The sequence below is a fragment of the Mixophyes fleayi genome, chromosome 1, assembly GCF_038048845.1.
Source record: "Mixophyes fleayi isolate aMixFle1 chromosome 1, aMixFle1.hap1, whole genome shotgun sequence".
NCBI lineage: Eukaryota > Metazoa > Chordata > Amphibia > Anura > Limnodynastidae > Mixophyes > Mixophyes fleayi.
In genome coordinates, this window is record NC_134402.1 from 168423770 (window position 1) to 168442380 (window position 18611).

Below are 18611 nucleotides of genomic sequence, written 5' to 3' on the forward strand. Positions count from 1 at the left end.
ATCCTTTTAATACCCATTATCATTTGGACTGTGTAGTACATGCTGGGTTATTTTGACTAAACTGCATGCTATCAAAAGTGGAGATGTTGCCTATAGCAACCAGATTTTAGCTGTCATTTTGTTGAATGCAATAAATAAAGTAAAGGTATATTCTGATGGGTTTCTATAGGCAACATATCAGTTGAGTAAAATGTAGCCCTAACTTCTCATTGCAAACAATAAAAAGAAAAAAAAACAACATTGACAGCAACATTTGCACAGAAAATCAAGTAACTCCATTATTTCTCTCCTAAACAGAAATCACGCACCTGCTTGCTCGTCTGTGCCCGAATCTCTCGCTGAAGGTGGAGGTGTAGGTCTGGCACTGGAACTGAACTGCGGTCCTGGCGATTCTGGATGTATTAGAAAAAGCATACAATGTATTTCCAGAAAAAAATAATTTCCAAATATACTGTTTATTGCACAAATGTGTTTGCAATTTTTTTTTCTATGAGAAAAAAAAACCTTTACAAACTATTAGAGGCAAAAATACACTTTGAAAAACAAAAAAAAAACAAAAAATTTAAGAAAAAACGTTTGCAAAGAGAAAAGCAGTTTTGCAAAGAGAAAAGCAGTTTTAAAAAGAGAAAAGCAGTTTTGCAAAGAGAAAAGCAGTTTTAAAAAGAGAAAAGCAGTTTTAAAAAGAGAAAAGCAGTTAAAATACTGTTAGGGTAAAAAAAACAAATAACTCACCAACTACTTGGCCAAAAGAGGGCGAGTCGGTGTCCTGGACATTTATGCCCTCTACAATTTCAGCCGGGATTATCTGGCGCAGCTCCTCCTCGTACGTGGTGTACTCCATACGAAGTGGGGGGCCACCACCCGTGCGCCTTGTCGACCTCCTTTCCTGGGCCATCTTCTCTTTAAGCCTCCTCTTAATATCAGAGAAGCGCTTGCGGCAGTGTGCCACTGTCCGCTTCAGTGGGCCCACCGCGTTCACGGCATCACAGACTCTCCCCCACAGTTGGTGATGCCGCCTTAGAGGAGTCCGGGCTGCCAGGTTCCCTAGGATGACCTCGTAGCAGGGAATGATGTTGTGCACCAACACACAATTCTCATCATGTGAGAAGCGCACATTCCTCCCTGTCTTGGTCTTCCTGCCCTGTCCTGTCTCCTCAACCTCTCCCTCTCCCTCCTCTGACCCCTCAACCTCCATCTCCCTCTCCTCAGCCTGTTCTCCCCTCCTATCTCTGGACATTTTTACCCAGAAGACAGAAAAACACAAAACACTGAAGGACTTACAAACACAAAGAACAAACTACACTACCTACAGACACACTCTCCACACAGTCACACACAAGTAACACAGACAAAGGACAAGTCAAATACAAAAAATACAAGACAGAAAATAAATGAGAAAATAAATGTACAAAACAGGAAAAAACCACAGGACTACTCATACTTCAAACAGATATCGCTCCACCAATCCACCAAACTCCAACTCTCACCAACTCTCAGCAAACCACTATCCTCCAAACTCCTCTCACAAAACTCCTCTAAACCCTATCAGAGAAAAAAGTGTCAGGCCAGTGGTTTATATAGGGCTTGTGATGTCAAATCTCCTGAGTTTGAAAATAGGCAATAGTAACAGGCCAGGAGACAGGTGTAATTTTCAAAAAAACCGCCTTTACACAAAAGCGCCGTCATTTAAAGCAAAAGCGCCATGTTCTATTCAAAGCCGCCGGCGGCTTTGAGCATTACATCCCACCGTGACATCGCCGGCGGCTTCAAATTGAAGCTGATATGTGCCCATTAGTAAATATGGCTGTTTGCAATGCAAACCCGCCGGAAAACCGCCGCGATGCATGGCGGCTTCAAGCCGCCATGCATCACGCCTGATAGTAAATCTAGCCCTAAGAGCTTACCTGCTCACTCTGCAAAGCGTTCTTATTTACTCTGATGTCAGCTGCATAGGTAAGTACAGCAGGATGGGGGGGTGTCATAATGTGTCTCGGGCCGGGTTATAATATGTCTTGTGTGGCATGATAATGTGCCTTGGGGGTGGTATGATAATGTGACTGGATGGTAGCCTGATTTGTCTGCGGGGTGGCATGGTGTGATTTGTCTGGGGGGGTATTGTGGTGTGATGGGTGATGTGGCAGGGGGTAGCGTGATGCAGGATGCGGAGTGATGTGTCTGAGGGGTGGCGTTATGTAGCTGGTGATAAATGTAATATTTTATTATAATGTATGTATCTTATAATGTGTGATCTGTGTCATGTACGATGTTCACCTATTGCTCGGTTTTCCATATATACATTTTCCAACAGGTCCCAACATTCCAGGATCTATGCAAGAATCCAGTACCAGGTTGTGAAAGCTGCAATAACCAGTAGGTGAGAGTGACACCATTTTAATACATAATGGTGGAATTCAATTAGCTGCAAAGTGAACATCCGTGAGACACTTTGCGGGTGAAATTTGACAGAAATCACTGTTCATTTTTCCTCTCAGGGAAAAATAAGCAGAGATTTCTACCGTAATTGCCAGCAATGTGGGCTGCGCGATACCCATGTATCACATCACCAGCAATTGAGTCTCCCCCAATTTGTTATGCCACGCCACATATTGACCCCGCCCCCAACATTATGCGACCACACCCCTTCACCAGCGCCGCTGCGCGTCGGTACACATCTCTCCTCCTGTGCACCTGTGGGGGTGGGGAGGGCAAAATGTACCCCAGCCCCGAATTTCTCTTGCCAGTCCTGTGCATACCATTATCTGATACTGGTGCACCCTATGCTGCAAATAGAGTGTCAAGCTGCACGTAATACATTAATATCTCACGGGACAACATATAACAATGAGCTTTGCAAAATGTACTGTAATTAATATTAATCTGGAACAGAGCTGGGCCTATGTGCTTTAAATGCCAGGGCTGATTTTTAGTCCCAGTCCGGCCCTGTTCATAATAATGACTAAGGCATACTTTCCAACTCCCCCAGAATGTCCAGGAGACTCCTGAATGCCAGGTAGGTCTCCCTGACTCCCAGGAGAGTAGGGCAATCTCCCGCATCTGCCCACTTCCTAGTAAAGTGGGCAACATTAGAGCCACCATGATGCAATTTCCTGATGCAACTCATCAAGCCCCACCCCCTCTGCCCATACCACCCACTTCCCCTCCTGGGCAGCAAAAGCCAAAAGTTGGCTAGGCAGTTATGTTGCGGATTCCGCTGCATGTTTAGCTTCTATCATCATCATCATCACCATTTATTTATATAGCGCCACTGATTCTGCAGCGCTGTACAGAGAACTCATTCACATTAGTCCCTGCCCCATTGGAGCTTACAGTCTAAATTCCCTAACATACACAGACACACAGAGAGACTAGGGTCAATTTTGATAGCAGCCAATTTACCTACCAGTATGTTTTTGGAGTGTGGGAGGAAACCGGAGCACCCAGAGGAAACCCATGCAAACATGGGGAGAACATACAAACTCCACACAGATAAGGAGAGTTGGGAATTGAACTCATGACCCCAGTGCTGTGAGGCAGAAGTGCTAACCACTTAGCCACCGTGCTGCCCCTTCTATGCTGTAAATACATCTCCTTTCTTAGCCTGTATGGCTGATGCCTTAGAATCATTGGTTGAAGAGGGGTGTATACGGTGGTAGTTCTCCTCAGAGGCGGAATTAGTGAGCTGTGGGTTCTGGTGCAGGGAGGCGGGGAGGAGGGAATCGGGGCCCCCAAACCTCTGAATCTGCCATGCAGTGGGTCCCATTATCTCTATGGTCCCCAGGGCACAGCACCTGCTGCACCAATGATATTTCAGTCACTGGTTTTCCTACTGCCTTCATTGTAAATTCCATTTACATGGAACCACAGGCCATTCCCATGGAGGGGGAAGATTGATAAAAGTAATACAACCAACATAATTTATTTGCAATTTCAATTTGTTTTTTGGAGAATAGGAGTTCACACTGTTTGGAAGAAACACATTTCTGCTACATCACATTGCATATATTTGAAGCAAATAATGTGGTAATACATGTAAACTGAACCAATGTCAGGGTCATGGGTGCCAAATGCTCATGGATGTGCATGGGGCGCAAAGGCTAGCCGATCTGGTCTAATCTCACAGAAGAGCTACTGTAGCACACATTGCTGAAAAAGTTATTTCTGGCTATGATAGAAAGTTGTCAGATCACGCAGTGCATTGCAACTTTCTGTGTATAGGGCTAAATAGCCGCAGACTGGTCAGAATGCCCATGCTGGCCCCTGTCCACCGCTGAAATTGCCTACAATGGGCACGTGAGCACCAGAGCTGGTCCATGGAGCAATGAAAAAGGTGACCTGATCTGATGAATCATATTTTCTTTACATCATGTGGATGGCTATGTGTGTGTGCGTCATTTACCTAGGGAAAAGATGGCACCAGGATGCACTATGGGAAGAAGGCAAGTCAGCAGAGGCAGTGATATGCTCTGGGCAATGTTGTGCTGGGAAACCTTGGATCCTGGCATTCATGTTGATATTACTTTGACACGTACCACCTACCTAAACATTGTTATAGAACAAGTTACCCCTTCATGGCAATAGTATTCCATGATGGCAGTGGCCTCTTTCAGAAGGATATTGTACCCTGTCACACTGCAATCATGGTATTGATTTCAAATTCCCCAAATCTCAATCCTATTGTTTTGTGCAGTCCAAGGCATCCTTGATAAATATTTTTAAAATCGAAATGCATCAGCCGGGTAGCAGAAGCAGGAAATCACCCACCTAGAGGATTGTTCTCTTCCCTGACACAACAGATACAAGAAGTTGGCCACCCTGAATCCATCTTGGGATTGTATTTCTACATGCTTGCTTCCATCTATATCAGGGTAAGAGTCCACCCTCACAAGTGGAGATATATTTCCTATTGTAAGATCATTTGATTTTAATTTGATATTTTTTAATATTGGAATAAAAGATAAAAATACAATACACTATTAGCGGTATTTTCTTTTCCTATATATGGAACAACAGATTTATGATGGGGATTGGTTTAAGGATGAGAAGATATGAGCTATATACAAGGCTGCCTTTCAACTGTAATTCTGTAATTGCACTCACAAGCGGGTTTGGAGTGGACCATGTGGTGTCAATATTTGGATGTAACACTTTATCACTTCTAAAAATGGGAAGCATCTTTTGGAGATACATTTTTTTCTATGTTTTCTACATATCACACTATGATGTATTTCTTGTTTGTTTGATTTCACATATATATGCTTTGGAGGAGGCTTTAAGAACATCTGACATTGAAGATACATTGGACTTCTGTGTTGAATAATTTCATCAAGGAGTTTGCATTGCTTTTTTTATTGTAATGTTTTTTATCACATGGAATTTTTTAATATATGTATGTTTTGGAGGCGATTTTGAGAACTAATGATGTTAAGGACACTCACATTTTTGATGTGAAACAACTTTATTTAGGTGTTTATACTACATCCTTTTTGTATTGTTTTATTTATCACACGGAGAAATTTGTGGTTTGAATATTGTTATTTCTGTTTTCTACACCTTTTAGTTGTTTACCTATTTGGCACTTATTAATGGATCAAGTGCCGGACAACGGAGGGCTGTTTTAAATTGTCCGTGCTGGTATGTCAAAATATCTCTTTTTTATGCTGAATGCCTAGGATCACCTTATGATAGTGCTGACTACTACATGATTGGCGTTACAGAAAAAAACAGAATACAATAACACATTGAAGAAACCCCTCTCAACATGTTGGCTTTTATAGTTCAGGTAATGAGATCCCTGTTCTCACTCCCCCACCTCCTCATTGTTCACTTTTATGCGCTTTCATTCTCTTTACTACTATAATCAATAACAAAAATGAAGTTGTATGTTTATGTTATACATTTGCATATATTCAATTTTTATTTATCAGTCACAAGTGGAAAAAAATGTAAAAACATTTACTTTTAATTTTAATAACATTAATACAATAAAGAAAAATTGTGATAGGAGTCACAGATGAATACATTTATATGATATTGTCATAGACTGTTGCAAATAATATTATCTTCATACCAGGATTCTAAAGACTAAGGTTACTAAGAGCAGAAAGAGAACACTAGGATATTTCGTGTAGTGCTCCTGTGGGAAAAAAAAAATCCTATTTGTTAAAGTATTAGTGTAACATGATGAGTTGTCAAGTGATGGAAACAAATTGAGATATTTAAAGATATGAAAAAGATCAACCCTCAAGGACTCTCTTTGTAACCTTCCTGTGCATATTTATTCCATTCCAAAACTGACAGCTCTTCATTGGAAGCACAAAAGAATTGTAGCTGAGACTCACTGATTACACTGAGCTTTATAAACACTGGATAACAGGGAGGAAGTATGGGGGGAAATAGAATGAACACCATCTTATTAATTCATTGTTTTTTTTTGTCTTTTTATGTTTCTAAAAAGTTATAGCTAGGTTTTTTAAAATTTGTCATTTTTAACAAAAATAAATGCTGACTTTATGTTTTGCTACTATGTCAAGGTCATTTGTGAAGCCAAAAGAAAATGAGAGCACACAGCACAAAAGTAGTATTGTGATGCCATGTGCCTATTCATGCACTATTGCACCCGTTTATATGGGTAAGTATAAGGCTTAGTACATCAAGATGCCAGCTTCTGTGGGGGTCAGGCAGAGGCATGCACTTTGTGTCAAAAGGCTCTTTCACCGTTTTTTGTTATTTATTAAAAGATTAATGGACTTCTTCGATATCCTAATTTTCAGAGCTTATTTTGCATCTCGATGTTGTTACAGTCACAACACTTTCTCCATTCCCCACTAGTGTTAGGCTGCTAGTGAATAGGGAAAAAGGTCTGTGGAGTTGGGGGAGGGAAAATCCTGGGGCTCCCAGAGCAGCCCCGGTTTAATAAATTGCAGAGGCACTTCTTTATGTACAGCTTTGATTTACAGACCTCATTCCTGCTATCCTGGTCTCACTCTTAACTGAGTACTGTGTTTGTTCTGAGGGGAGGGGGGCAGGCAATACTCGTGCACACAGGCCCACTTGATTCATAAAACACCCCTGCTAACAATTGCTATGGCCTGAGTTTCTTTTATTTACGATCCATTCTTTTTATTGAGTTTTTGGTAAAGCTGTAAAGCAGTGTAAGAGACTGATTTTCAATAGTAGTCAATTGCTCAGAGAATATATGGTTTGCCCTTTAATATACTTGCTGCAATGAAATCGTATACCTTCCACAATTACTCTGTGGTCTACTGAGTGTAATCACAGCACAACGTATTTCCATTACTCCCAATACAATTACTAATTATCTCCCTTCAGTTGTACTGGAAAATAAATCCTGAACATTTAGCTCAGATAATTGTTTCCTCCATTGCAACTTTATTCATTTTCTGACACCAAAAAAGGTGGACGAGGGATTTTTAAGTTACGGAGATGCAGCACATTTATCAAACTGTTTTGTATTTTGAAATATAGCTGAGACCAACCATAGCAACAAAAGTTCACATTTGACTGGGGTCATATTCTCCTGATCCACCCAAACCAGGCTGAAAAAACTCTTAAAAGTCTTATGCCTGATACCTTAACCTCTTTTACCTTCTTTATATTATTCACTATAACCTTAAAGTAACGACATGAGACTTAAAATAGGGCACAAATAAATGATTTATTTAAATATGGTGGAGGTGAAGAAAGCAGTCAGACCGACGTGTGCCAGGCAAAACCCAACTGTCCTAGGAACTCCTTAGGACTACTCACTGGGGAACAACCAAACCCCTGGGTTCAAGTGGGGGACCAACCAATCAAACCCCGGGCGCACATATCTACCTGGACGGGGCACCACGTCCCAATTCTACCGAACCCGCCCCTCCTCTGGGCTATAATGAAAGCAACCACAGGGCAACCCACAGGGGCGGTACCTGAAACCGAGACTAATAGCCGATTCACTCGAAGAGAGGCGGGTTCACCATGCCCAATACCGTAATGTGCGCCCAAACAACCACTGGCCGTCGACTGAACTGCTTTTCCGGCAATACTCAATCCATCTTCGCTGAGAACCATGCCTGCCTCCAACGCTGATATCCATCGTAACAGAATCTAACCGACTCCTTTGTCTCTCGGCAACGAAAACAGGGAGGGTGGGTGGGCAACGTCCATATCTGCCAAGACTGAGCAAAACTCCGCCCATCCAACTTATAGCCCTATACCCCTCCCCTATGACACCGGATGGGCGTACCACAAAGTTAACTGTTAACACTCCGGAGAATAACTCAGTTAAAGATACAGCAAAGCTTTTATTATCCTTCGCTCCTATGCAGATCTCAGTTCTTATAAAAGTCTTATGCCTGATACCTTAACCTCTTTTACCTTCTTCATATTATTCACTATAACCTTAAAGTAACGACATGAGACTTAAAATAGGGCACAAATAAATGATTTATTTAAATATGGTAGGGGTGAAGAAAGCAGTCAGACCGACGTGTGTCAGGCAAAACCCAACTGTCCTAGGAACTCCTTAGGACTACTCACTGGGGAACAACCAAACCCCTGGGTTCAAGTGGGGGACCAACCAATCAAACCCCGGGCGCACATATCTACCTGGACGGGGCACCACGTCCCAATTCTACCGAACCCGCCCCTCCTCTGGGCTATAATGAAAGCAACCACAGGGCAACCCACAGGGGCGGTACCTGAAACCGAGACTAATAGCCGATTCACTCGAAGAGAGGCGGGTTCACCATGCCCAATACCGTAATGTGCGCCCAAACAACCACTGGCCGTCGACTGAACTGCTTTTCCGGCCACGCCCGGATCCCTAGGAGCCGCGGCCCGCCACCATACCAAATCCCTCCGATGCTAAAAACGCATAAATATCTCGAACGAAAATAACCATGTCCTCTTCACTCAAATGCACTCCGACGTCCTTATATAGCGAGGGGCTCAAACCGCAAACCACCTAAGGAGCTTGAAAACGTGCAACAACGGAATTAACCTTCCTCCTCACTTCATCTGCTACACATCCATGAGGAAATGAACGCCAAATCCTCCTCGCACAATATCTGACCAGCAAATGACCGGGGCAGGCCATCATGCACGTATCCAATTCAAATCCTCTTGAATATGTAATATCAAATCAATCGACTTGCTACCATCTATGTCATTTCCTCCTAGATGTATCACCAGCACATGGGGAAACCTTTGACTAGCCACAGTACCCCTGAGGAGCTTCCGAAACCCAGGCCAACTGAAACCTCTACGACCTATCCACTGAACCACCACTGACCCCGCAAACAGAGAAATATCCCTAGCTGCCCTGTGCCAACCAGCCCCATGAATATGAGTGTCCCAGCAACCCGATCCGCAGTGGGGTCCAAAGGTCTGTAAGGTAGGAGAAAAACAAAATATTAGCACCACAGCAAGGTAAATATGCATACCAGCAAGAAGAACGGGAACTCCGAGGAGCACCCCGAAATTGAAAATTTTTGAAAAGAAAATCAAGACGACCAGAACAGAACATCAAAGACACCCAGCACAAACAAGAACACAAACTCGCAAGATTGCAGTACTCACCAGACAAAAGAGGAAACAAAGGGGTTGAGCGGAAGCACAGACGAAGGTAAACCATAAAACCCAGTGGGAAAAAAAATGGAGAAATCCCTTCGCGCCCGACCTCCAAAGGCCCAAGCAGTCTAAAACCTGTGCCACCGCAGCAGAAAATAGAAGTTAGAAGAGATTAGGAAAGAAGAGCAGGACGTACATTTAAGTCCCTTCGCGCCCCTGCCTCCAAAGGCAACCAGCAAAACATAAGGGACTGCCGCGCCATAGGAGACTGTATTGCAAAATTGAATATTAGTTTAACCACATGCTCCGGCTATAGTGCCATACCAATCACAATCAAAAAGAGTCCTCCTTCAAAGGATTAATGCCACCACTTAAGCTGGAACTGTAAGGCCAAAACCAGGCTACTTACACTGTGCCCTCGCAGGCCCAGGATTAACCCCATAACAATAATCAGTGTCTCCTCTGAAGACCACAAGGAAGATTCTTGTCTAATTCCTATAGCCCAGAAGCGCCAACTCAAAAAACCCACTTCCATCAAGACTAGGGTCCCTACCCAGATCCATAACTATCATCAGGAAGGTCCTCCATGCTGCAAGGCATACCATCTGTCCCAAAGGGCATGAAAGAAAGTGTGCATCAAACCCCCTTCACCAACTTGACTTACCCGTGTTCAGTAACCGCAGATGGGTAAATTTGCCTTGGAGATATTGACAATAAATGGATCCACTTGACCCACCCCTGAAAACGTATATAACTATGCATCATGGGGAAGTAAACCATTGAAGTAGTAAGGCTGCCACAACGGGGCATAGGCCCCCCTGCATCCCCCTTCCTGTAGGAGGGCAAAGACAACAGTGTCACTTAACAGTGACCACTTCCAACTATCGTCAGCTCATGGGCCCGATCGAATTAACAACTGGCCAAATGCAACAACTGTCCCAGGGTCGCTTAATCTCATACATAATGAAATACAATGAGAGTACAGCCCCATTGTGTTTAACTATTGCTGATGATAGCCAATAGGTCACCTGTAAGCCACTATCCAAATGCCCTGTACCTTACAAACTAAGTCTAAACCCTACCAGTTTTGTCCTGGACGCTCTGTAAAACCCGCAGCTTCATATGAGGGATATTGTTTGCCCACGTGACCCAGCAGTGTCATGAATCCCCTACGTATCTGCATCATCCGCGCTGCGGATGCCTTGTAGCGCCTTATAAATAAATATTAATAATCCTACCTTACATGCATCCGAATCTGGACAACATACCTGCATCCTGACTCTGCATAAGTATCTGTATCCAACCAACATATCTGTATCATCATACCATACATATATCTGTAACAGGTCAACATACCCGCATCATAACTCGCTTATGTATCTGAATCCGATCAACAAATCTGTATCATGTCTCTGCCTATGTATCTGAATCCGAACAACATATCCGTATCATGAAACCTGACATGTAACCATTCAACAAATCTATATCACGTCCTTACCTACGTATCTGTACCTGATCCCCAAATCTGTATCCTGTCTCTGCACCACAAATCTGTATCACGTCTCAGCATATGTATCTGTATCCGATCCACAAATCTGTAGCACGTCTCTGCACAACAAATCTGTAGCACGTCTCTGCACAACAAATCTGTAGCACGTCTCTGCACAACAAATCTGTAGCACGTCTCTGCACAACAAATCTGTAGCACGTCTCTGCACAACAAATCTGTAGCACGTCTCTGCACAACAAATCTGTAGCACGTCTCTGCACAACAAATCTGCAGCACGTCTCTGCACAACAAATCTGCAGCACGTCTCCGCACAACAAATCTGCAGCACGTCTCTGCACCACAAATCTGTAGCACGTCTCTGCACAACAAATCTGCAGCACGTCTCTGCACAACAAATCTGCAGCACGTCTCTGCACAACAAATCTGCAGCACGTCTCCGCACAACAAATCTGTAGCACGTCTCTGCACAACAAATCTGTAGCACGTCTCCGCACAACAAATCTGCAGCACGTCTCTGCGTATGTATCTGTATCCGATCCACAAATCTGTAGCACGTCTCTGCACAACAAATCTGTAGCACATCTCTGCGTATGTATCTGTATCCCATCCACAAATCTGTAGCACGTCTCTGCACAACAAATCTGTAGCACGTCTCTGCACATCAAATCTGTAGCACGTCTCTGCACAACAAATCTGTAGCACGTCTCTGCACAACAAATCTGTAGCACGTCTCTGCACAACAAATCTGTAGCACGTCTCTGCACAACAAATCTGTAGCACGTCTCTGCACAACAAATCTGTAGCACGTCTCTGCACAACAAATCTGTAGCACGTCTCTGCACAACAAATCTGTAGCACGTCTCTGCACAACAAATCTGTAGCACGTCTCTGCATATGTATCTGTATCCGGTCAACAAATCGGTATCATGTCTCTGCATATGTATCAGTGTCCGACCAAACCAATCTGTATCATGGGTCAGCATATGTATTTGTATCCGTACCTGCATCTTCCTCAATACTAACCATTCCCTCTTGAGAATATAGTTCTTAATAGACTAACTTGCGCCCCCAACATTCATTACACATCGTAAGCTTCAGAGGGTTACACCACAATGCGCAAATTATATATTAATTCCAGCCAGGAAACCCCAGTGCATTCAAGACTGCATGTGTAGTAATCAGTTTTACCACATGGACAATACATGAAGCCTTTGCTAATATTTAGTTGGAACAAATCATAATCTATATGGGACCACATATTTGATATACCCATTTTTCCCATACCAGGCTGCGTGATCCTAAACCTGAGAAGGCTCATGTTATAGATTCTGAGGACCACATCAGTAGACCCGCATTTCTACATGTGTTCATTCCTCTCCCCTATGCCCTGAGTCTCCCGTCTATAGTTTTCCTATAGATAAGCATATATACAGACTATTGTGTAACCTAAATCTGAGTGGTCCTGCCCTTCCCACCTTGCAGCAGATGCCGGTTTGTTCCCCTGTGTAAGAAGTGTAATCAGCACGCCCAGGCCCGCACACATATACATTAATATGCCATAGAACTCTTGACACGCCCAGATAATATCCCGCCAGTGAAGCCGGAGAAAAAATTTAGCTCGGGCGGATAGCACCGTGGCCCTTATGGTGATATATCGGATGACACCATTCTTAATAGAGGATAACCCGTTACCCTGAGGACCCCAAAAACATAGCCACTTGTTCGCCCGCAAAATTGCCCAAATAGCAATGGCCCAGGTTGGCACAAGACACCTGTATGGGCCCCGCCCGTAGAGTATCTCGAATAATGTAATCCTACGCACCTGCAAGAACCATCCCACATCTTACCTCATAAGGGAGCCCTGAGGAAACCCGGGTTGGTACTAACAACCATCAACTGAATGATATAGGTACAATTCTAATGTAATAACTACTAGTCCCAAGAAAAATTTGCCCTTAACACCTTGTACATAATAACTCTGCACTCACCGTGTCAACTGCAAGAATAGAGGACTTACTAAGGACACACCCCAGACCAGACCTGTAAATTATGTTGCCCAGCCGGTAACTCTTCCGTTGTACTGTCTTTCCTTACCACAGATCCCATCCAATATGAACTGCATCTGCACCAGGACAAATGAAGTGTAAGAAAAATGCATACCTAAACAGATATACTCACCGCATTTCGAGATGTGCCAGATACCAACATATACATCACAATTATATCATGGACAGTCCACCTTCAACCAACACATAAAATTTCATAGAAGTTTCTGCAGGCGTTCTGCCACCCCGCTTGCCAATCCTGTCTCCCAGGCAGTAATTAGCATTCCCTTGACACCATCCTTTATGGGCAAGTCCCTACATGTTATATAAGCCATAGGCCCATGTAATTTGCTATATGGTAATGAGCCCAGTAAAGGTTACAAATCAGGGGCCCCGCCACTGCCAGCATCAAGCAGAGGGGTAAACCGTCATCAACAATTTACCCTGTGGTCGGGGGTGGGGAATACAAAATAGCTGCAGGAAACAACCAACTTGGAAATACCACAGCTATAATAACTATACAGACATACTAGTATACTTAGCTCTGTGCTACTGCAGCCTGAAATACTAAATCAAGGGGGGAAAGTCCCATCTAGTGTGAAAAATCTAAGGGAGGGAAGCCACATTGAAAGGGGACTAGCAAGTACACTGATGTGGAACTAAACAGGGAGGAAAACAGGAAAAGACAGGAAAGTTATAGGATAAGGGAAAAAACCCAAATATACTAAAAGGGGAAAGCCACAGGATGAGAAATAAATGAAAAATACAGCAGGCAGGGACAGGCTTAGATAACACTCCCTGAACGTCCATATCTGCCAAGACTGAGCAAAACTCCGCCCATCCAACTTATAGCCCTATACCCCTCCCCTATGACACCGGATGGGCGTACCACAAAGTTAACTGTTAACACTCCGGAGAATAACTCAGTTAAAGATACAGCAAAGCTTTTATTATCCTTCGCTCCTATGCAGATCTCAGTTCTTATTTCCTCTACACAGTGCATATGGCAAGTCTTTCATTTCATCAGCAAAGAAAAATATATTGAAAGGAAATGTACAATTAACTAGGTAGTGTAGAGGAACATTGCTTAGCAAGCATCAGCTCTAGCTCTCCTCAAAGTTATTGTTGCCCCTCTCAAACCAATTGATTTTGCTGGTTAATTTTTGTCACTGTTCCATACTTTACTTGTTATTCTCAATCTAAGGATGATTGCTCCATAAGTTAGTGCACCTCACCAACTCAGTGCTTTGGGAATACTTTTTGAATCATTCCAGTGTTGTTGTCTTTAAGGCACAATATAATATAAATGGGTTAGGCATGATGGTTGCAGGAACATATGATAACTAGGCAGAGGCGGATCTAGAAATTTTTTCTACCCCGGGTGATATAGGGGGGGGGGGTTTAAGCCCCGCCCCCTTTCTAACTTTTAAGGCTGCCGGCGGCTGCACAGTATGTGCAGGTCCGTTCGGCAGTGATAATGTGCTGTCCCGCTGCTCTGATTGTGTTTAAAACACAATCAGAGCAGCCGGGCAGCACATTATCACTGCCGAACGGACCTGCACAGTGTGCAGCCGCCGGCAGCAAGCCCCTGCTAGGGGGGGCGATCGCCCCGATCGCCCCCCAGCTGGATCCGCCACTGTAACTAGGTCACTGTGTGCTTTACATTTGGCAGAGACTATTACTATTATTATTATTATTAATATTATTATTATTATTACTATTTTCATTTATTTGTAAGGCACCATAAGGTTTCCATAGCGCCGTACAGAATACAAACAGTTGACCATACAGGGTAAAACAGTACACAACAATAAACAAGCAAAACCATGACTCCAATAGCTCCAAGCATAGCTAGTACAATGAAGCTGGAGGAGAAGAAATGGTAAAGAGATAGGAGGGAAGAGGGCCCTGCTCGAAAGACCTTACATACTAAAGGGAGAGCAAACTAGAGATGATCACTGACCCCCTTGCTTTGGTTTTGGATCTGGATTACCTTTGGGTTTTTGTTTTGGTTTGGGCAAAACCACCCTTGCGTGTTTTGGTTTTGTTTGGTTTTGTTTTACAATTTTGTTTAAAAATCAATTTTTTGGGGCCTAAAATAACTGAATTTAGTGCTCCACCTGTTTCTTGGATAAGTAATGTAATTGTAAAGCTCATAAATTATGAAAAAAACAGTTTAATTCCTGGTAGGCCGTCATTAATTCTACACACAAACCAGATTGTCTTCCTCTTTATCTATGCATATTGGCAATGCAGCCATTGTCTTTGGGTGTATATTACACCCTACACTTATAGTTAAATATATAAATAAATGGACAAAGGCAGTTTGGTTTCTGTCTCTCTAGGCCCCCCTCCACTTGTAGAAAATAGTAAAAAAATTCAGTCGTTATAGACTGTACAATATAAATTGAAATGGACAAAGGCAGTTTGGTTTCTGTCTCTATAGGCCCCCCTCCACTTGTAGAAAATAGTAAAAAAATTCAGTCGTTATAGACTGTACAATATAAATTGAAATGGACAAAGCCAGTTTGGGGTCAGTCTGTGTATGACACCCTACGCTTATTGAGAAATTGCCAAAACAGCAGCCTTTCAAGACTGTACGTGTTATAAAAATGCCCCAAGTCCCTTTCCTATATGGGGGTAGACTGCACCCTACACTTATATAGAAAGTTTTAAAAAGATGTTATCATCATCATCTTCAGCTTCATCCTCACCCTCATCAGTGTGTATGTCATCATCACAGACTATCAATTCATTGCCGCTTGAATCCGCCATTAGAGAACTGTCAGTGCTTGTATGTCTTTGATGGTGAAGGCCTTCCTCATGGAAGATGTAGTTAATTTTTATGAACATCATTTTCTCCACATTTTTTGGAAGTAACCTCCTATGCGATCACTGACTAGGTTCACGGATGTGCTGAATACTCGTTCAGAGTACACACTGGAGGGTGGGCAGCTTAGGTATTGCAAAGCAAGTTTGTACATGGGTTTCCAAATTACCTGCTTTTCTTCCCAGTAAGGAAAGGGACTGTCTGACATTTCCATATCAATTACCTCTTGAAAAGAATCCTCCACCATCCTTTGCATGTTAATACTCGGATTGGATGGAGTTATGGGCAAGGTGACATTTTTTTAAAAAAATCTTTCAAACCAGCCCATATGTTAAACTGTTCTGGTCTGCCAAATGCGTCTTCCCTGCTTTGCTGTGAAAAATGTAATTTTTTACGAGCAGCAGCTGCTTGAGAAACTGGAGGAGGACACGTCGTCAAGCCAAGGCCCAGTTCAGCGGCCAACTTGCTGAGCAATAGCTCCTTGCAAAAGTTCACATTTCACTGACTAGGTTCACGGATGTGCTGAATACTCGTTCAGAGTACACACTGGAGGGTGGGCAGCTTAGGTATTGCAAAGCAAGTTTGTACATGGGTTTCCAAATTACCTGCTTTTCTTCCCAGTAAGGAAAGGGACTGTCTGACATTTCCATATCAATTACCTCTTGAAAAGAATCCTCCACCATCCTTTGCATGTTAATACTCGGATTGGATGGAGTTATGGGCAAGGTGACATTTTTTTAAAAAAATCTTTCAAACCAGCCCATATGTTAAACTGTTCTGGTCTGCCAAATGCGTCTTCCCTGCTTTGCTGTGAAAAATGAAATTTTTTACGAGCAGCAGCTGCTTGAGAAACTGGAGGAGGACACGTCGTCAAGCCAAGGCCCAGTTCAGCGGCCAACTTGCTGAGCAATAGCTCCTTGCAAAAGTTCACATTTCGCTCATTTTGAAGCAAAGACTCAATGTAGGTCTTAAACCTTGGATCAAGCACAGTGGCCAAAACGTAGTGATCCGAGTTCAACATTTTAATAACTCAAGGATCATTGTGAAGCGAATTAAGTTTTTGATCTACAAGGCCAACATACTTTGCGGAATTGCTTTCTTTCATCTCCTCCTTCAGTTTCTCAAGTTGCTTTTCCAATAGTCTAATTAAAGGAATGACTTGGCTCAAGCTAGCAGAGTCTGCACTCACCTCACACGTCACAAATTTAAATGGTATTTTTTGTTCACCCCTGAAACAATCATGGGCAACAGCATACCATATCCATTCGTTATAGACATAAATTTCTAACATAACTACCGGTACAATATCCAACTAGCACCCGCGTCCCCTCCCCTTCCCCTATGTTCACATAATCCATAAGCTATATTGATATCCTCTTCATCGGATATACACACTGTACCATATCACATATGCCACAACCAAGGGCATTCCACACTGAATGTAGTCATGTATCAAGAAACACTAATATTAATAGTGTCATATACTGTATCTATAATGCATTCTAACTGCTTATGTCTTCATGCTTATGTTCTCATGTTTGATGTATTCCTGACACTATTATCGTTTCTTACCCTTATACATTGGCATTTTGAAGCAATCCCAAAACTTTCCGATCACAAGCCCATCAATTGGAAGGCCTGACACTCACGAACACTCCCAGGTTACCCTGACCTATCACATCCTGGGAATCCTATCCAATCAGATCCCGACCCTCCCTAATATACCACACCACTATATTCAAACACCAACTCCTTGAGAAAGTCCTTCTAGGACGAAACGCGTCAGTGACACAACCTGTAAACAACTTACGTGCTCAATATCAAGTAATCTTGGTGTAAGTGTATTCCTTTCAATCTGTAATAAATCAACTTACAGTACTTCACCATGTAGCCTTTCTTTCTCTCAATCCGGTCACGAGCCGTGCACGCAAAGGTACACAGGCATTAGTTTGCTGACACCATTACTGCTGACATCCTGTCGAACGTACAGCGCCCGCTTACCTCGTGAACGGGTTCCAGGACCTGTTCCCACCTCGCGCCACAACAACTGTAGACGGGGATCTGCTACTCCGGAACATCTACCACGGTCAACATATACTACACAGAACGACCAATCTCTCAGCGACATTCCACCTATCATAAGGTAATTACATAAGCATGTAATTCATGAAAGCTAAGAAACCAGCAGCTTCAATAGCGCGAAATGCCGGACTACTGACGATACACCTTTACTGTATTGCCCTAACCCGCAGCTGCTGACATTTACTCATCAGCGTCTATTCAAATAGACCAGCACTTTCATATACCCACAGCATCGCATGCAGATTTGTCTGTGGTCATATACCCTATTGAATTTTCCTTTGCTTACAATCTGCTTGTATTTTTGTATCTGTTTTTGTCCTTGTTTTTGACTTTCTGTTTTGTCCTTTTGTTTTTTTTGCTTTATTGCATTGCATTTTTTTGTATTCCATTTTACCATTATCTATGCAATATTGAGCGCATTTGGACGATCCCATTCTATTTATGCAATATTGGGGATTGGTTACCCCCGTCCATACTGCAGCTCATACTTCCACCTGCTGTCCAGTGCATCCTCCTCCCACTTTCTGCTACTGAGGATATTGATGAGGATGGTGTTGTATGTGTATTGTGTAGC